The sequence below is a fragment of the Orcinus orca genome, chromosome 8 (genome assembly GCF_937001465.1).
Source record: "Orcinus orca chromosome 8, mOrcOrc1.1, whole genome shotgun sequence".
NCBI classification, from domain to species: domain Eukaryota; kingdom Metazoa; phylum Chordata; class Mammalia; order Artiodactyla; family Delphinidae; genus Orcinus; species Orcinus orca.
In genome coordinates, this window is record NC_064566.1 from 105,891,417 (window position 1) to 105,912,564 (window position 21,148).

Sequence of the window (21,148 nt, forward strand, 5' to 3'; positions counted from 1 at the left end):
GGTTGTGTTCCTGTCTTGCTTGTTGTTTGGAATGGGGTGTCCAGCACCGGAGCTTGCTGATCGTTGAGTGGATCTTGGTCTTAGCCTTGAGACAGAGATCTCTGGGAGAGCTCTCGCCGATTGGTATTATGTGCGGCTGGGAGGACTCTGGTGGTCCAGTGTCCTGAACTCGGCTCTCCCACCTCAGAGGCTCAGGCCTGACACCTGGCTAGGCACCAAGACCCTGTCAGCCACGTGGCTGCAGCATCAGTCTGCCATTATTTTTGCTTTCTTTCTCTCTCAACAACTGAGCACGATAACATACACCCTCTTTCCCCTGAACCGGGAGAGGCTGAAGGAGAGCTGGTGGGAGCAGGAGTAGCCAAAGTCACAGTGGAGGCTTGAGTCCAGTGGAGTCAAAACAGCACGAACCACCTTTCTCCTGTGCCCTGCACCAACTTTCCTAAAGTCATCTTAATTAGTTTATCCACAGCCACAGGGAGACCACCCCGATTCTGGAATTGGAGAAAAACTACCATAGTGTATTGTCATTACCGCTCTTAACATATAGGAGTCTATCAAGAACCTATAGGGTTCAAGTTCATCTGTTCAACGTTAAAGCATGCCTTTATCTAGCCATGCTTTCCAAGAAAACTTGTTTTTCATTTATAATTTTTTTCTTGTCCTAGAAAAAATATGTACTCCTGTTTGAGTTCATCTGAATTCAAATTCTAGAGGAAAATAGTCTTGTGCTACTTTTCCTCTCATTAGAATGCAGAATGTGACAGTGGGTAGGCTGTGGGCTCTCACACCTGGGAGTAGAAGTGGCAGTGAAATGGCTTTGCATTCATCCCGGAAATACATTGAATGACCAGTGCTGCTGCTGGTGATGAAGACTCAGAGATGGTCAAGGTGTACACGGTCCCTGCCTCCATGGAGCTCCAATCCAGCGATAGAGAAAGGTACTAAAGAGGAGTCACACACATAATTATCTGAGTAGTGTCTGGGGTGGGGGAGCCTAAAGGGCTCAGAACTAATGTTTTGGGGGTGTTTAATTTATTCTGGGAGTTGAAGGCTGAGAAATGAAAGATGAGAAGTTCAGAGGAAAAAGGGCCAGGGTGGGAGTGCGTGTGGTGGTCCAGAAGTGGGGAGGAGCTTGACTGCATTTGAGGAAAGAGAAAAAGCCAGTGTCCAGGGGCCAGAGTGAGGGAGAGGGTGGTTATATGGCAATGAGGTGCTGATTTGGGGCTCAATCGTGCTGGACCATGGAGACCATTCTAAGGACTTGGAACTTCATTCTAAGATCACTGGGAAATCATTGAATCCTTTTAAAACATGATCGTGATTTAAGGCAAAACGTGATTTGCCTTTTCAGAGGAAAATGGGCTGGAAAGAGGTGGGAATGTATGCAGAAAGATGTTGCCGAAGGGTGAAACTGAGCTAAGATTTTAATACTTTACAGATGGTCTTGGCCATTCTCTCATCCTTCTGCATGCTCCAGCCAAATTAAATACTCTTTTGTAACACTTAGGGAATAGAAATCCATTTATTAGGCAAGTGCACAAGGAAGAAAAGAGAAAAAAATGGCACAAATTACCTGCTCCTCCACTGCCATTACGCCAGACTCTCCCTCACCGGGGACGTGACTTGTGGTGCTGGTGGAGCTAGTTTATCATCCTGGAGAGAGCCAGGGGAGTAGATGTGGATGTCAGGGTATTAACTTAATGAATTCGGATACGATACAAACTGCAGTAGCCCTCGTCTGCAGACAAAACTTTCATAATTCCTCTCCTATTTCTGCCTTTTGAACAAATCTAGTTTTTCACTGTATCTCCATCTTGAGTTATCTCAGGAACAGGGGACTTGTCTGTCAGGATGTACCACACTCCCAAGGTCCAGGAAAGGGGCTGGGGGAAACTAGAGTCTAACTCTCATTGGGTCAACATGTCTCTCTTACTTAGACAAGTTTACTGAATTAAAAAACAACAACAACAAAACAATTCAAAAAACCAGTCTTCTATTGGGACAGATTAACCAGTAATAAATTCTTTTTGATTCACGTTGTTTGGAACCAATCCTATGGAATGTTTGCCCTTCAGTACCAATATGGCCTTGGTTTTGTTTGTGCTTTTTGCTTGTTTGTTTCAGTGGTGGTGATAATCAGTAGAGGAAAATTCCTGTAGAGAGGCGGAAGCATGCTTTATGATTTTTCTTCCCATCATCCAGGGTTAGCAAACCACAAAAATACTCTTTTATAGCACTTAGGGTAAAAGATATTTTAAAAATATCCTCTACAGGAGACTGTCTCTGTGATAGGATCATCGAGACCAAAATTATCCCTGCTACACTCAAGCTTAGTTTTCATTTCTCATCTCAGAAGATCTCCAGAAGGGCTTAAAGTGATGCTACTTAGGTGTGGTCCATGGTCTGGTGCCAGGCCATGAAATGCTTGTCACTGAACTGCGATGAGATGCATATACAAACTGAAAATAAGCATATAGAAACTTTCATAAACATTTCTATAACTTTTTACCTGTTCTGTGGAATCGAATAAAGAATTCAAGCTAGTATTTTATATGTCTTAATTTTTTTTTCATTTTCCTTGTAATTCATTTCTGTTGTATTTTATAAAATCATTTAATCCAGAAAGGATTGGAAAAAGAACCAGAGCCTCAAAACGTGGTCCTCCCTGTACTATTTGATTTTTTGCAACTTCTTATTAATCTATAAAGAGTTTAAATAAAAAACTAAAAACTATGAAAAAATGTTAGAAAAAATAGCTGCTCCCTCCCCACAGATAGAGAAGCACTATAGCACTAGCCTTGGACTGAATCAGCTAGACAAACAGGGGGAAGAGTAACTTTTTTAAAAAATTGTAAGTTCATGGTCAGTAGTTATGGCAGGACTCATGAGGATATAATCTATTGCCCCCTTTTTTATCCATTATCTATAATAGTGCTGTGTAAGGAAATCAAGCAAACACACACAAAGACCAGTGGCATAAAGCAATGAACACTGGGCCAGCTGTGGCCCACGGGGATCTCTCAGTCTCCAGCGGACTAGCCTGGGCTTGTTCCAAGAGGGCACAGGAGAGGTGGCAAGGCCCCTCCAGGCCTGGGCTCAGAACTGACATTCTCACTGTGTTCCATGGGCAAGTTATGAGGCCAGAACGGATTCCAGGGGTGGAGGAATGGATTCCACTCGATAGGATGCTGGATAAAGAAAGGGGAAGAATCGGGGCCATTTTACAATCAACTTACCAGGTCCTGGTCATCGTATGAGCTTCCACATTCTCCAAAGAATCAGGGCGAGGTCAGATTTCAGATGTTAGTGCCTGACTTCCTGGCCCTCAGGGCTGTTGATGAAATACTGCCCCTCTCTGTCAAGTGACCAAAATAGACACCATTAATTGATCACTCTACTCTGCTGATGAACTTGGAAGTGAGTTTAGAATCTTTAGAATTGGATTTACAAATTGAAATCTGTCACTTGATGCTGCAGTTATGGACAGTCACAAGCAGCTCGGGAGCCACGGCCCCTCGGAGGGCAGCACGTGTGTGCTGCATGGTTAGTGAGAGGTGAATCTACTTTCTTGGCTACTAATCTTGACCCCTCACGGTGACTGTAGTCCAATGATAAGGCCCATGGATATCTGTCTACAACCTGAAAAGCGGAAGAACAGCCAGGCCTTTGTCAAGGCAAGCTGTGTTCTCCCACCTGTGGCAGGTAGCGGCAGGCTGCACGTGGAGGTCCGTGGAGCTTCTCTGGGTTAACCCACAGTGTAGTTTTGTTAGTCTCGGGATTATCAAGGGTAACGGATGTGGTTAGAATACTAGAAGTTCTCAGGAACGGCACAAATGAAGCCTGAACACCTTACGTAACATACTGGGTCTGAATTCAGGGCATGGATGAAATCATATTTTGGATCCTCTCCTATAATCTTGGAAGACTGAAGGAGAAGGCAGAGGGAACTAGGAGCTGCATGAAATGATGAGGATTTCCCCGCTGCGGGAATGCTGTTCCTTGCCCAGTGGGCCGTAGGAGTTGCCACGGCTGAACCCAGCACAGGTGAGCCCTGGAGATGGGCTGGAAGCCTGGGCAGAATTCTTGACAAAGCAGAAGTTCTCCTGAGCTTGGCATTTGTTGAAATCTGTCTCTGTTACAATGATAAAGCTTCCAAAGAACAATTGAAGAGACCTGGGGATGTAAGAGAGGCAGAAACAATCCATCAGCCTTTCTTCAACAGCATCTCTGCATTGGCCCTTGTGATAAAAACATCACCTAATTGTATTGAACCTTTACACCAATTCAGGAAGATTGTAGGCCCACTTTACAGGGAGTCAAGGTTGGTTAAGTGAGTTGCCCAGGGTTCCGTGGGGGATCAGTTATAGAGTCAATATTTAACTCAGATATGTGACATTAGAGCCTGTCTATCTACTATACCCTATGACCTCTCAGGATTTGAGAGCTTTGAAAAGGCAGGGCTTGTCCTGGTTTGTTCCAGGGATAAGGGTGCGTGAGACTCGATGGTGGAGAAGCAGTGTGGTTTGGATCCAGGGAAGACTGAGGCAGCTGTAGCTAGACCGGGGCACAACGTGGATCTTACTGCTTCCCGTGGAGTCCTTGAAAGACACAGAGACCCCAGTGAACTTCCCTGTGTGCTTTGGTTGGCCAAGTAGGACCTAGCCCACCAAGAGGCAGGCCCCAATAGCAGGTGGACTGGGAAGGGTATGAATCTGGGGGTTTAGATGCATGAGAAACCTTCAGGGGTGAAGAGCCGCTCATCACACTAGTCCAGTAAGAGGGAGTGGGGTTGGGAGGAATAAACGACTGGGGAGGTGTCAACAGGTAAGAGAAGTCCACCTGGGCTGTCAGTCTAGAGTGGTCTGACAGACGTGGGCAGGCCCTGCCATGGAGGGGGACACAGGGACAGGGCCTAGGTCTCAGGGGCTGGGTGAGTCCCCCAAGGATAAGGCAGATAACACAGAGACAAGAGCACAAGAGGGGCCTGACTGCAAGATGCACCCTCTCCTCAGCCCCAGCATCCCCAGTTACCAGACCCAAGACAGAGCACAGAAAGGGGCAGCCTGGGAGCGAGTCGGCTCGAGGATGTTGCGTGAGGATTCTTCAGCTGCCCTGTCAAGGACTGTATTGGTCCCACCCCGCGCTCAGGCCTGAACGGATGGACAGAGGCAGAAGGAGCAGAGTTACTTGCAGCAGAAGGCTTGGGGCAGGGAGACAGGAGATCCAGATGGTTTCATAGTTAGCAAAGGGGAGAGATTTGTCAGTTTCTCCTCTGCCCTGTTGTCTCAGCCCCTGCTTCAGAGAGACCCAAGACTTCACAAACAAGGCCTGGGGAGCTCTATTTAATTTTTTTCTTTTATTTTGTAGCGTTCTGAACCAGTTAATTGTCACAGTCTCGTATTGGGCTGGTTCCAAAAAAGAGTTAAATTGGCTGGAATTACAGGAGAGATTTGAGTTAGACGTGTCAGAGAACTTCCTGATCTGAAGGGCACCGATGGGAGACAGTAGAGTTGTCTCCTCTGCTTTCACGCTTGCTCTGTTTCTCCGCCCAGTCCCTTCTCTCTTTGGAGTATTTTCCCCCTCTTTCCTCTTGCGTTTCACTTATTGATTTTAGCCGGAGCCAGGAGAGAGCTCGTTACCGCGGCCTTGTTCCTGAGGGGGGAATTGACATGGAGATGCTGTATCCTGTGTGCTGGGAGAGGAGGGATGACAACCTCATGTTAAATTTATGTGTTCTCATTTTTGTTGAGGATGACTATTTCTGTGCATTTTATTTCACCCTTTAAACATTTATGTTCCTGTGTTATGATTAATTAAGTGTAGTAAAATGAAGTGTTTGCAAAGGTAAAAATACCCTGACTTCTCTGGAGTCTTTGTACTTCACCTTCTTTTTACTATTGTCAGTTCGTATTTCTCTTTGTTCTTTTCTCCTTTTTGTCACCTTTCTTTATTTTTCCCTTTTGCTCCTCGGGGCCAGTCTTTCGGTCCCCACACCAGCAAAGTGTCTGCTGATGCCGGATGCTTTCATGACAGCAGGGGGGATGTAAATTGATACAGCCGCTATGGAGAACAGTAGGGAGGTTCCTTAAAAAACTAAAAATAGAACTACCATATGACCCAGCAATCCCACTACTGGGCATATACCCTGAGAAAACCATAATTCTAAAAGAGTCATGTACCACAATGTTCACTGCAGCTCTATTTACAATAGCCAGGACATGGAAGCAACCTGAGTGTCCATCGACAGATGAATGGATAAAGAAGATGTGGCACATATCTACAATGGAATATTACTCAGCCATAAAAAGAAACGAAATTGAGTTATTTGTAGTGAGGTGGATGGACCTAGAGTCTGTCATACAGAGTGAAGTAAGTCAGAAAGAGAAAAATACCGTATGCTAACACATAAATATGGACTCTAAAAAAAAAAAAAAAGGTTCTGAAGAACCTAGGGGCAGGACAGGAATAAAGACACAGACGTAGAGAATGGACTTGACACGGGCAGGGGGAAGGCTAAGCTGGGATGCAGTGAGAGAGTGGCATGGACATATATACACTACCAAATGTAAAATAGATAGCTAGTGGGAAGCAGCTGCATAGCACAGGGAGATCAGCTCGGTGCTCTGTGACCACCTAGAGGGGAGGGATAGGGAGGGTGGGATAGGGAGAGTGGGAGGGAGACACAAGAGGGAGGAGACGTGGGGATATGTGTATATGTATGGCTGATTCACTTTGTTATAAAGCAGAAACTAACACAACATTGTAAAGCAATTATACTCCAATAAAGATGTTTAAAAAAAAGAATTAAAAAAAAAAAAGAAAACGGGGTTATTCTAACCAGCCCTCTTTCCTCTCCCTCCCACCCCTGCCTCCTCTTCCCTTTCTTCCTCTTCTCTTTGTTTTTCATCCATCTCCTCCCATTTTCCCATCCCAATGGATCCTTCCCAAAATAAGTTCTATCCAGAAAAGGGCAGTGACCGGTAGAGTCAGCCCACAATGTCACAAGCCGAGGGAATTTCAACAGCATTGGTGAGCGGGCATCCCTTGGGCCTCTGTGCCCAAGTCAGATAGGATGATGAGTTATGGACACCAGAAGAACATTCTGGGGTCACCATCTCTAACTTGCAGGTCGATAGTCTTAATGAAGTGACTAGAAGTACAAATAAAAGTTACCTTCAAAGTTAATTTGTTTAAACCTTCTGATACTCGATTCTAAATCTGTCAGAAGGGCTTTGTCGAGCGTTGGTTTAGAGATGCCTCCATCCAAGGTTGAAATGATTTACTAAAGGCTTTGGGAGCAGACTTAAAGGTGCTGATGGACAAATATTCATTTGACTAAGTCAGTGGTTCTCAGACATCCAGGTCACTTGGCGGGCTCATTAAAATGCAGGTTCTTGGGCCTCCTCTCAAAAGATCCTGGTTCAGTGTGTCTGGGCAGGGGCCCAAGAAGCTGCATTTTCAACAAGGTCTTTGGTGATTCTAAAGCAGGCCATTCCTGCACTGCACTCTGAGTGCTTAAATGAATCAAGGCTGTCGTTATTCTTGAGATGAGGGTGAGGAAAAAATTGTAAGTGATCTGTGAGGTTACTCAGGTATTGTGCCCTCAGTGTCTGTAAAGTTCTGTGTGGGACCCTGAGTGGGAAGTGAGGAAATAGAAGGCCAGGTCCGTATCAGCCGTTCTTCACATGTCTTTTTTTAACTGAAGTATAGTTGATTTACAATGTTGTGCAGATCTCTGCTGTACAGCAAAGTGACTCAGTTTTATACAAATATACAATATTTTTAAAATATTCTTTTCCATTATGGTTTACCCCAGAAGATTGGATATAGTTCCCTGTGCTGTACAGTAGGACCTTGTTGTTTATCCATTCTACATGCAATAGTTGATCTGCTAACCCCAAACTCCCAGTCCATCCCTCTCCTTTCCCTCCTCCCCTTGGCAACCACAAGTCTGATCTCTGTGTCTGCATTCTTCACCTGTCTTTAATTGCTCCTCCAAGGTTTGAACCTTGGTTAATTTACCCACATCACAGTGTGGTCAGGTACGCCCTTTTCTTGCATTCGCTTCCCTAGGTCTTACACTAGGCATTTACTGTATAAACACACAAACAATCCAGGAAATAAAATAAAAAATATTGTAGTAGTTGTAGTAGCAGTAGTGATATCTGAACGAAGGTCTAGGGCTACATCCAAGCAAGGGCGTCCTGTGGTCTGCATGGAAATGATGCTGAACACACCTCATAGCATGGCCTTTCTTCTGAAGTGGGGCAGCCAAGGCACCTGAACATGTTCAGATCAAGGTTTGTGTGCTGCCTCATCACTTCTGCCAGAGCTGGGGCCTCAGGGCCTCGCCCCAGAGGCTTGGGTGCAAACCCCAGTGTCCTGGCAAGGCTCCCGCTGGGAGGGTCACCTTCGTGTGCTTTAAACCCCTCAGCCCCTTGTTTACGTCCTGCTTCTTACCCTCCTCCCTTAATTGTGGTCTCGTAGTCAGGATTGGTGGAACCGTCCTTGCTGCCCTTCTCAGGACAAGATATTTTCCTGCCCTTTGCTTCACCTGCCAGCTGTGAACAACCAGCCTAGGGCAGTGCCAGGGCCCGGGAGACGCCCTGAAGGACTTGCAGGTTCCTGAGAGGCAGGAGACTGCAGACACAAACTCTGTGCTTTGCAGCTGCCATGGCCGGGGTGGGGACATTGAGCCAGCGGCAGTGCAACTGTGTGTGTGTGTGTGTGTGTGTGTGTGTGTGTCTGTCTGTCTGTCTGTGTGTGCCCGCATGCTCATGTTTATGAGAGAGATCTGAGTGTAGGTAGATGGAGTCGTCCTCTACTTTTTTTTTTTGCGGTACGCGGGCCTCTCACTGTTGTGGCCTCTCCCGTTGCGGAGCACAGGCTCCGGACGCGCAGGCTCAGCGGCCATGGCTCACGGGCCCAGCCGCTCCGCGGCACGTGGGATCTTCCCGGACCGGGGCACGAACCCGCGTCCCCTGCATCGGCAGGCGGACTCTCAACCACTGCGCCACCAGGGAAGCCTCCGTCCTCTACTTTAAGAAGAGTGATTTCTTAAAGGGTTTCTTCAAATTAGCCTTTTAAAATTATATAAAGAGAGTATCAAAAGATTATCTGTGTAAAAATCGACTTTGGAATTTTACATATTTTAAATTGGTTTGCCATCAATATTCTGTGTGGTATAAGTCAGTTTGGCTTCATTTCTTTGGGGAGGATACAAATCGCTCTCATCCCTGCCCTTGTGAAAGCTATCGATGGGATGCTCACATGAACTTAATGTACTATTTTGTTTGTTTCACAGGATTATGATTCCTGAAAAGTCCATCCACGTGCTCCCGGTTAAGAAACACTGGCTGGGGTGGCTAAGAAACACCCTTGTATTTCTTGAGTATAAGCTGGGGTCAACACCCAGAAAAGGTAGGTATCAAAAAGGTGTAAACCCGGTGTGGATTACATAACTAACCTGAGCATCTTAAACCGAAAGGGACTCAGAAACTGGCTGTTGTTTTACCTCGTATTTTAGGGGTTTCATTCTGGTCTGACTGGGATCAAATTGCTCATGAGAAAAAGAGAAAGAATGACAGTTATTAAGAATACATACACATTTTTTTAAACATCTTTATTGGAGTATAATTGCTTTACATTGTTGTGTTAGTTGCTGCTGTATAACAAAGTGAATCAACTATACATATGCGTATATCCCCATATACCCTCCCACTTGCGTCTCCCTCCCACCCTCCCTATCCCACCCCTCTAGGTGGTCACAAAGCACCAAGCTGATCTCCCTGTGCTATGCGGCTGCTTCCCACTAGCTATCTATTTTACATTTGGTAGTGTATGTATGTACATGCCACTCTCTCACTTCGTCCCAGCTTCCCCTTCCCCGTCCCCGTCCCCGTGTCAAGTCCATTCTCTACGTCTACGTCCTTATTCCTGTCCTGCCCCTAGGTTCTTCAGAACCATTTCTTTTTTTGTTTTAGATTGCATATATATGTGTTAGCATACGGTATTTGTTTTTCTCTTTCTGACTTACTTCACTCTGTATGACAGACTCTAGGTCCATCCACCTCACTACAAATAACTCAATTTCTTTTCTTTTTATGGCAGAGTAATATTCCATTGTATATACGTGCCACATCTTCTTTATCCATTCATCTGTCGATGGACACTTAGGTTGCTTCCATGTCCTGGCTCTTGTAAATAGTGCTGCAGTGAACATTGTGGTCCACGACTCTTTTTGAATTATGGTTTTCTCTGGGTATATGCCCAGTAGTGGGATTGCTGGGTCGTATGGTAGTTCTATTTTTAGTTTTTTAAGGAACCTCCTTACTGTTCTCCATAGTGGCTGTATCAATTTACACTCCCACCAACAGTGCAAGAGGGTCCCCTTTTACCACACCCTCTCCAGCATTTATTGTTTGTAGATTTTTTGATGATGGCCATTCTGACTGGTGTGAGGTGATACCTCATTGTAGTTTTGATTTGCATTTTTCTAATGATTAGTGATGTTGAGCATCCTTTCATGTGTTTGTTGGCTGTCTGTATATCTTCTTTGGAGAAATGTCTATTTAGGTCTTCTGCCCATTTTTGGATTGGTTTGTTTGCTTTTTTGATATTGAGCTGCATGAGCTGCTTGTATATTTTGGAGATTAATCCTTTGTCAGTTGCTTTGTTTGCAAATATTTTCTCCCATACTGAGGGTTGTCTTTTCATCTTGTTTATGGTTTCCTTTGCTGTGCAAAAGCTTTTAAGTTTCATTAGGTCCCATTTGTTTATTTTTGTCTTTATTTCCACTACTCTAGGAGGTGGGTCAAAAAGGATCTTGCTGTGATTTATGTCATAGAGTGTTCTGCCTATGTTTTCCTCTAAGAATTTTATAGTGTCTGGTCTTACATTTAGGTCTTTAATCCATTTTGAGTTTATTTTTGTGTGTGGTGTTAGGGAGTGTTCTAATTTCATTCTTTTACACATAGCTGTCCAGTTTTCCCAGAACCACTTATTGAAGAGGCTGTCTTTTCTCTGTTGCAAATTCATGCCTCCTTTATCAAAGATAAGGTGACCATATGTGTGTGGGTTTATCTCTGGGCTTTCTATCCTGTTCCATTGATCTATATTTCTGTTTTTGTGCCAGTACCATACTGTCTTGATTACTGTAGCTTTTTAGTATAGTGTGAAGACGGGGAGCCTGATTCCTCCAGCCCTATTTTCTTTCTCAAGATTGCTTTGCTATTCGGGGTCTTCTGTGTTTCCATACAAATTGTGAAAATTTTTGTTCTAGTTCTGTGAAAAATGCCAGTGGTAGTTTGATAGGGATTGCATTGAATCTGTAGATTGCTTTGGGTAGTAGATTCATTTTCACAATGTTGATTCTTAAAATCCAAGAACATGGTATATCTCTCCATCTGTTTCTATCATGTTTAATTTCTTTCATCAGTGTCTTATAGTTTTTGGTATACAGGTCTTTTATCTTCTCTGGTAGGTTTATTCCTAGGTATTTTATTCTTTGTGTTGCAATGGTAAATGGGAGTGTTTCCTTAATTTCTCTTTCAGATTTTTCATCATTAGTGTATAGGAATGCAAGAGATTTCTGTGCATTAATTTTGTATCCTGCTACTTTACCAAATTCATTGATTAGCTCCAGTAGTTTTCTGGTAGCATCTTTAGGATTCTCTATGTATAGTATCATGTCATCTGCAAGCAGTGAAAGTTTTACTTCTTTTCTGATTTGGATTCCTTTTATTTCTTTTTCATCTCTGATTGCTGGGGCTAAAACTTCCAAAACTATGTTGAATAATAATGGCGACAGTGGGCAACTTTGTTTTGTTCCTGATCTTAGTGGAAATGGTTTCAGTTTTTCACCATTGAGAAGGATGTTTGCTGTGGGTTTGTTGTATATGGCCTTTATTATGTTGAGGTAAGTTCCCTCTATGCCTACTTTCTGCAGGGTTTTTATCATAAATTGGTATTGAATTTTGTCAAAAGCTTTTTCTGCATCTATTGAGATGATCATATGGTTTTTCTCCTTCAATTTTTAAATACGGTTTATCACATTGATTGATTTGTGTATATTGAAGAATCCTTGCATTCCTGGGATAAACCCCGCTTGATCCTGGTATATGATCCTTTTAATGTGCTGCTGGATTCTGTTTGCTAGTATTTTGTTGAGGATTTTTGCATCTATGTTCATCAGTGATATTGGCCTGTAGTTTTCTTTCTTTGTGACATCCTTGTCTGGTTTTGGTATCAAGGTGATGGTGGCCTCGTAGAATGAGTTTGGGAGTGTTCCTCCCTCTGCTATATTTTGGAAGAGTTTGAGAAGGATGGGTATTAGCTCTTTTCTAAATGTTTGATGAATTCGCCTGTGAATCCATCTGGTCCTGGGCTTTAGTTTGTTGGAAGATTTTTAATCACAGTTTCAATTTCAGTGCTTGTGATTGGTCTGTTCATATTTTCTATTTCTTCCTGGTTCAGTCTCAGAAGGTTGTGCTTTTCTAAGAATTTGTCCGTTTCTTCCAGGTTGTCCATTTTATAGGCATATAGTTTCTTGTAGTAATCTCCCATGATCCTTTGTATTTCTGCAGTGTCAGTTGTTACTTCTCCTTTTTCATTTCTAATTCTATTGATTTGAGTCTTCTCCCTTTTTTTCTTGATGAGTCTGGCTAATGGTTTATCAATTTTGTTTATCTTCTCAGGGAACCAGCTTTTAGTTTTATTCATCTTAGCTATCGCTTCCTTCATTTCTTTTTCATTTATTTCTGATCTGATCTTTACGATTTCTTTCCTTCTGCTAACTTTGGGATTTTTTTGTTTTTCTTTGTCTAACTGCTTTAGGTGTAAGGTTAGGTTGTTTATTTGAGATGTTTCCTGTTTCTTAAGGTAGGATTGTATTGCTCTAAACTTCCCTCTTAGAACTGCTTTTGCTGCATCCCATAGGTTTTGGGTCGTCGTGTTTTCATTGTCATTTGTTTCTAGGTATTTTTTGATTTCCTCTTTGATTTCTTCAGTGATCTCTTGGTTATTTAGTAGTGTATTGTTTAGCCTCCATGTGTTTGTATTTTTTACAGTTTCTTTCCTGTAATTGATATCTAGTCTCATAGTGTGTGGTTGGAAAAGATACTTGATACAATTTCAATTTTCTTAAATTTACCAAGGCTTGATTTGTGACCCAAGATATGATCTATCCTGGAAATGTTCCATGAGCACCTGAGAACACAGTGTATTCTGTTGTTTTTGGATGGAGTGTCCTATAAATATCAATTAAGTCCATCTTGTTTAATGTGTCATTTAAAGCTGCGTTTCCTTACGTATTTTCATTTTGGTTGATCTGTCCATTGGTGAACGTGCAGTGTTAAAGTCCCCTACTATGATTACGTTACTGTCAATTTCCTTTGTTATGGCTGCTAGCATTTGCCTTATGTATTGAAATGCTCTCATGTTGGGTCCATAAATATTTACAATTGTTATATCTTCTTCTTGGATTCATCCCTTGATCATTATGTTGTGTCCTTCTTTGTCTCTTGTAATAGTCTTTATTTTAAAGTCTATTTTGTCTGATATGAGAATTGCTACTCCAGCTCTCCTTTGATTTCCAGTTGCATGGAATATCTTTTTCCATCCCCTCACTTTCAGTCTATATGTGTCCCTAGGTCTGATGTGGGTCTCTTGTAGACAACATATATATTGGTCTTGTTTTTTTATCCATTCAGCCAGTCTATGTCTTTTGGTTGGAACATTTAATCCATTTACATTTAAGGTAATTATCGATATGTATATTCCTTTACCATTTTCTTAACTGTTTTGGGTTTGTTGTTGTAGATCTTTTCCTTCTCTTGTGTTTCCTGCCTAGAGAAGTTCCTTTAGCATTTGTTGTAAAGCTGGTTTGGTGATGCTGAATTCTCTTAGCTTTTGCTTGTCTGTAGAGTTTTTAATTTCTCTGTCAAATCTGAATGAGATCCTTGCTGGGTAGAGTAATCTTGGTTGTAGGTTTTTTCCTTTCATCACTTTAAATATGTCCTGCCACTCCCTTCAGGCTTGCAGTGTTTCTGCTGAAAGGTCAGCTGTTAACCTTATGGGGATTCCCTTGTATGTTATTTGTTGCTTTTCCCTTGCTGCTTTCAATATTTTTTTCTTTGTATTTAATTTTTATAGTTTAATTAATATGTACCTTGTTGTGTTTCTCCTTGGATTTCTCCTGTATGGGACTCTGTGCTTCCTGGACTTGATTGACTATTTCCTTTTCCATTTTAGGAAATTTTTCAAGTATAATCTCTTCAAATATTTTCTCAGTCCCTTTCTTTTTCTCTTCTTCTTGTGGGGCCCCTATAATTTGAATGTTGGTGTGTTTAATGTCCCAGTGGTCTCTGAGACTGTCCTCAATTCTTTTCATTCTTTTTTCTTTATTCTGCTCTGCAGTAGGTATTTTCACTATTTTATCTTCCAGGTCACTTATCCGTTCTTCTGCCTCAGTTATTCTGCTATTGATTCCCTTTAGAGACTTTTACATTTCATTTATTGTGTTGTTCATCATTGATTGTTTCCTCTTTACTTCTTCTAGGTCCTTGTTAAACGTTTCTTGTATTTTCTCCATTTTATTTCCAAGATTTTGTGTCATCCTTACTATCATTATTCTGAATTCTTTTTCAGGTAGACTGCCTATTTCCGCTTCATTTGTTTGGTCTGGTGGGTTTTACCTTGCTCCTTCATCTGGTACGTATTTCTCTGTCTTCTCATTTTGCTTAACTTACTGTTTTGGGGTCTCCTTTTCACAAGCTGCAGGTTTGTGGTTCGTGTTGTTTTTGGTGTCTGCTCCCAGTGGGTCAGGTTGGTTCAGTGTGTTATGTAGGCTTCCTGGTGGAGGGGACTGGTGCCTGTGTTCTGGTGGATGAGGCTGGATCTTGTCATTCTGGTGGGCAGTGCTGCATCTGGTGGTGTGTTTTGGGGTGTCTGTGAACTTACTATGATTTTAGGCAGCCTCTCTGTTAATGGGTGGTGTTGTGTTCCTGTCTTCATAGTTGTTTGGCATGGGGTGTCCAGCACTGGAGCTTGCTGGTTGTTGAGTGGAGCTGCGTTTAGCATTGAGACGGAGATCTCTGGGAGAGCTCTCGCCAATTGATATTACATGGTGTCAGGAGGTCTCTGTTCATCCAATGTCCTGAACTTGGCTCTCCCATCTCAGAGTCTCAGGACTGATAGCTGGTTGGAGCACCAAGAGCCTGTCAGTCACACGGCCAGGTACATGGTTAGTTTCTTGCTTTTTGGGAGGTCTGAGGTCTTCTGCCAGCATTCAGTAGGTGTTCTGTAGGAGTTGTTCCACATGTTGATGTATTTCTGATGTATTTGTGGGGAGGAAGGGTGATCTCCACGTCTTACTCCTCTGCCATGTTGAAGGTCCTCTTGGGTTCCTAATAGTTGTATTTTTTTCACAATGGTACTGTGATGTGATTATTTTTATCCCCATTTTGCAATGAGGAACTAAAGGCTCAGAGAAGTTGAATTACTGACCCTAGATCCCCCAGCTAGTGACAGGTACCAGCCTTGATCAGCTGGGTTTTCCACCCTCTGGCCTCTGCTGTTACCTGGACCACCCTTCTTCTTGGTGCTGCCCAGGAATCACAGAGCTGAACACACAGGTCTTCACCAGGTCCTCGTGAAAACCAACCCTCTTATCCCCTCGTATAAATGAAGGAAGGGATGCTTAGAGAAACAAGTGGAATTTCCCAGGGCAGAGCGTGCCCACCTTTGTGTGCATGTTTTATGTTCCCACGTGGGTTTTTCCTCCTCCCACCACCCACTTCAACACCCACCACTGCCTCCAAACCCATCCTGCCCCCTGTCTGAACAAGCCGGCCCTCTGCACAGCCCCAGGCTGCACCTCTCTCCGGCGACTCCTTGGACCAGCCTTGCCGAGGCCTCCCTGACTCAGGTGGTGTCCAAGGAGGTAACACTCTCCTCACCTCTTATCATACAACGAAAACTCTTGGGGAAAAATAAATTAAGTCCAGACCAAAAAAAATATATAAATAAATAAAGCAATCCTTTCCTCCAAGTTAATTAATTTGAGCACTATTTTCAGGAAAAGCATTTCTTAAATTCCTATCGCTGAAGGCAATTTTCCTGCCACAATCACTCAGTGTTCCTGACAGAAAGAAGCATAATCACTCCTTGAGAGAAGGTGACTGGCAGAAGAAGGCTGAGGGGAAAGCAGATTTCTACAGCCACTGAAGGGGCCACAGAGGCCTTGGAGGACCCACTCCCCAACCCCAGGGAAGCTCTGGTGCCTGATAAACATGGGTCTCTCTGCAGGGAATAGTGACTCCTGTGGGTGCATACGTGTGCACACATGACAGTATGTGTGTGATGTGTGTGCGCGTGTGTCTGTACGTGTATGCGAGCACACTGTGCACATGTGTGTGCATGTCTGTGTCTATGCATGTGTGTGTATGTGTGCTGTGGATGGAGGGAGTAGCAGGAGTTTTGCATCCACAGAGCCCCTGGGCATGGGGGCCAGCCCGTGTGTACAGGCAGGGTAGCCCGTGTGTATAGGCAGGGCTGCCTTCCACAGCCCTGGAGGCCAGCTGTCTCAGTGTATCTCTGTTCCTACTTCTGTGTCTTGGCATCCTTTCAAGCCCAGATCCAGCCAGGCTCTCTCCAGGGCATGGAGTTGACCATTACTGCTGGGGAAACTGATGGAGCTTTTTCTGTTCTTGGAAATAGGGGCAAAATATAGGGTCAGGGCCCTGGTTCCCTTAGCCAGGAAGGGTGATAACAGCTTCCATTCATCAAGCAGCCAGGCGTTGGGCAGAGCACTTTCTGCACTGGCACACATTTCTTCTTAGTACCCTTCCCACACCCCTGACACGTTGCCATTTGGATCACTGGTTTACGGGGGAGGAAACTGAGCCTCAGGGGCAATATGAGTCCCCCGCTTCACACAATACAGCCAGGCTTTGAGCTCCAGTCAGCTCAACTGTCAGGGCTCTGCGCTGAACCACTGCACTGTCCTGCAGCCCGTTACCAAGTCCTGGGCTCCCCTCTGCGCCTGCCAAAGGAACCATGGACCTGGGACAAGCTCGACCAGGAAGAATGTCAGAACGGAACTAGGGCTGCTTCTCTCTGGAACGGAAAGTCTCTCCATGGACTTCGCTAGCTGGAGGACAGAACCCACTTCTGCTCTGAGGGGTAAGGGTGATTCCGAGGAGGGGTAGCCCTGAGAGAGGCAGAGACGTGGCCTGAGCTGCTTGCACACAAAGGGCCCGGGGCAGGGCGGCGGCCTCAGGGCCCAGCGGGTCAGCGCTTCCCCTGGCACCTTTGCTCCTTACGGCTGTGGCTCGCTGACATCATCCCGGAGCCGGTAATCACGCAGGAGTAACTTGAGGATACGCTATGATTTCCTCCTCCAAGTGGCAGGTAACAAACCTGCATTTCCTGCTGCAGGTCTGCACCTGTGAGCATCAGGGTCTGAGCAGGCGTGGCCTGGATCCCACCTGCATCTGATGCTGCCAGTTCTGTGACACTAGGCACAATGTATTTTTCTCACCCAGAGATGAGTGTCACCCAAACAATTCATAGCTCATTAGAGGAGGCTGTGTCCTGCTAAACAAGGCCCCTGGGAGTTGAGGACATTTCTCACAAGCATTTTAAGTAAACCTGTGGAGTCTGAAGCCAGGACAGAGAACGTCTTTCCTCAGGCCTGTTTGTGCTCCCTTTGGACCAGCATACCCTGCATCTGAGCTGACAGCTCTTTCTTCTTTCCTAAATCACAAGGGCTGGAAGCACCACTGCAGGGCACTGGCATGTCCCCTGAGAAAGCATCAGGCTTTCTCAGGGGACATGAGGAATATGGGATGTGCTCGCCTTGCACACGACTTTGGGACTTTATCTGTGTCCCTCAGCCCTTGTCTGTCAGACCAGACCAGATTTAAGGGTTCTCATGCTTTTAGTCTTTTTCTCTTCTGCCTTACATTTATTCATTGACGTTTTAGCTCCTCTCCAGGTCTGATGTGTTTCCCTTCTATCAATTCATACACAGATGTTTGTCTAATTTGGTGGCTCTCTACCTGGTTATAGGTTAGAATCACTTGGGGGAAATTTTTAAAATCCTGGCACCTAGAGACCGGATGGGGGGAAGATGGGCTATTGATCAAGGGGACAGAATTTTAGGAGCTAATGTACAGCATGGGGACTTCCATGTATACTTGGAATTTGCTAAAAGAATAAAGAATAGATCTCAAGCGCTCTCATCACACACAAAAAAGGTAACATGCGAGGTGAAGGATGTGTTAATTAACTTGAGTGTGAGGATCATTTCACAATATATGCACGTATCACAGCGCACACTGTATGCTTTAAAAATATATACAATTTTTATTTGTCCACAAAAAGGAAAAGCAAAAAATGAGCAGGGAAGGTCTGTGCAGGGAATGGGAAAGGAGGGCACGAAGGTTGGCACATCAGAGTGTGGGGTACTTGGGGCAGGACAGTCCTTCACGGGAGGCTGTAGAGGGGGTTTAGAGCCAGATGGGGTACAGGGCACATGACGGGGGTGGGGATGGGAGGCAGGAAGGGACTTTAGCAAGTTGAAGGGAAACACGGTTTCTTTTAAAGCAAGGTTAGCCAACTATGGCCCATGAGCCGAATCCAACCTTCTGTCTGTTTGGTACAGCCCAGCTAAATGTCTGGGAAAAAAAAAAAACAACTGTGACGCAAGAAAATTGTATAAAATTGAAATTTCAGTATCCATTGGTAAAGTTTCCTTGTAACAAACGTACAAAAACCAAGATACTGGCACCCATGTCCCATCTCAGATCAACTAAAAAGGGTTAGGCGTGGGGAAGAGGGGTCATGCGTTTCCGTTGTTCTTTCAAAGCTTCTCAGGTGGCTAAGTAACCCAAGCTGAGAATTAGTAATCCAGCTCTCACTCTATGTTGGTAAGAATCCCCGCCTTGCGAGGTGGATGCCAAAACTCGAAATGCGATGGTGTCTGTAATTCTTTGTGAACTAGACAGAAACATGCATACAGATGTTTCCTGCTGCCCTGGGCTCTTAGACAGAAGCTCTCGGTTGGATTCCAGGTGTTGGTGCGCGGTGAACACAGCTCTCACCTGCAGTCCTAACCCCCCACCTGCCCGCTCTTTGCAGCCTCCTTTCCTCCCCAGCTCACCCCAGGCAGCCCGCGTTGACCTGCACCTGCCTCGGGGTGTCTCTAGGCCTGGCTGATGTCACAGGTAGCTTCCAGCCAGAGATCCATCCCTGCAGCCGGACAGAGTCCTCAAATTCATGTCACTTGTAAACCGATCTGACTGCTGTCGGTCGGGAGATGAAATGGTCCCTGACAGGCACTAAGGTGATCCTCTGAGCTGCACCTTGTCCACCCAGGGCACTGCTTCCTGGAAATGGGCCGCTTGGCCAGGTCCACCGAGCAATTACCGCTGCACAGAGAACACCTGCCTTGCAGCTGTGTTCATCAAGTCAGACAGAGCCTGTGTCAAATCCATTGTCACACGGTGTTACCCCATCCCCAATTCCATATGTGAAATAAATTACCACACATTAGAGCATGTTCAACACCATAATGGAGCATTTGTCTGTACTATTGTTTGCATAGGGGGGCAGGAAGAATCATTATCAAGTGATTGGAAATAGATTTTATATCTGCACCAAGGGAGGAGGGGCTGGAGCTAAGGTAACTGGATTTAGAGCCTTGGAGGGAACCCCATGGAGTCCCTGTGCCGGAGGGAACCCCATGGAGTCCCTGTGCCCTGCCCCCAGGGCTGGAGGGCTCGGAGAGGATGCTGCGTGAGGCTCCTCCAGTCAATGAAGAAAATATTTATTCACACCTGGAGGGTAAGAATAACTTCCTTTGCATCTTTTAGGTTCTATTAGGTTCTTTGACTCCAGAGAGCTGGCTTTTGTCCATCGTAACCCACACGCGGCGTAGCCCTCCCACCAAGAAGATAGAGAAGCAAGCTTGAAAGCCTAGGCTTGAAATAAGACCACCTTGATAGGAATCCCCATCCAGCCGCATCATTGCTGTGGGGTTGTGGACAAGGCAATCACCTCTAAACCTCAGTTTCTTTACCTGTAAAATGGGGGTAATAAAAGCACCAGCCCAGTTCTCCCTCTCTATTGGAGGAATTAAAAGAGACAATGCATATAAAACGTTTAGTCCTGTACCCGGTACTGTTTTATTTCCTAAACCTTAGTGTCTTAGTCAGTTTGGGCTGCTGAAACAAAATGTCACAGACCGAGTGGCTTATAAACGATAGAAATGATTTCTCTCAGTCTGGAGGCTGGGGAGTCCAAGAGAAAAGGGCCAGCAGGCCCTCTGTCTGATTCAGAGATGCTGTGTCCTCACATGTGGAAGGGGCGAGGGAGGTCCCTGGGGTCTCTTTTACAAGGGCACTAATCCCTCATCACCCCCCATAGGCCCCGCCTCCAAAGAACATCACATCGGGATTAGGTTTCAACATTTCGGGGTGATACATTCGGTCTTTAACACAGCACTGAGTACTGTTTTAAATTAAAAGTTTTCTTCTCCCGCCTCCTCTAATCACAGAGGCCCTTGTCCTTCAGTCACGCCAAACACCTTCTCAGAATATCATCTTCTGAAGTCATTTTTCTTCTTTCTCCCCTCCTGCACACCTGCTGGGGAAGGAGCTGGCCTTGCTTACCACTGAAAACCTCCGCAGCTCCGAAGTCCTAAATGTGGCTGGTGAATTCAATACACACATGCACATCCACACACGCCACCCTTGCATGCACAAAGGCAAAGAAAACCGATGAAAGTTAATTTTTTTGGCCCTTCTCATAATGACTCATCCATAACGATTTCTACTGGTTGCATTTTCTTCTGTGACAGAAACAATTTACTGCGTTCCTGCAAAGCCCATTTTCTCAGCATGATCTAGTTGTGTGGTGGTTTGGGAAGTCATTTACCGGTATTTTGCTTCAAAATAGCTTACAAAGACAAAGGGGTTCTGTTGACACCAAGGTGCATTCCTTATGGGCTGGAAAACTTAGGATAAAACCATTTAAAAAGTAAAAACATGGTATTATCGTCACTTTGAACTTCGGCTGTAAATCACACACCCCTAGATGAGACAGGCCTCTCCTCCCCTTCATTCCCATGTCTTGCTCTGAGTGC

At 44.7% G+C, this 21,148-nt stretch overlaps 1 long non-coding RNA gene across 1 annotated transcript in view; it reads left to right on the plus strand.

Moving 5' to 3' along the window:
• The window catches only part of LOC125965292 (uncharacterized), a 378,088-nt gene that overhangs the window by 262,774 nt on the left and 94,166 nt on the right, over positions 1-21,148 (plus strand). Inside the window, exon 4 of the long non-coding RNA XR_007479027.1 lies at positions 9,308-9,423. This is a non-coding gene — a long non-coding RNA (uncharacterized LOC125965292). The remainder of the gene's footprint in view (positions 1-9,307; positions 9,424-21,148) is intronic.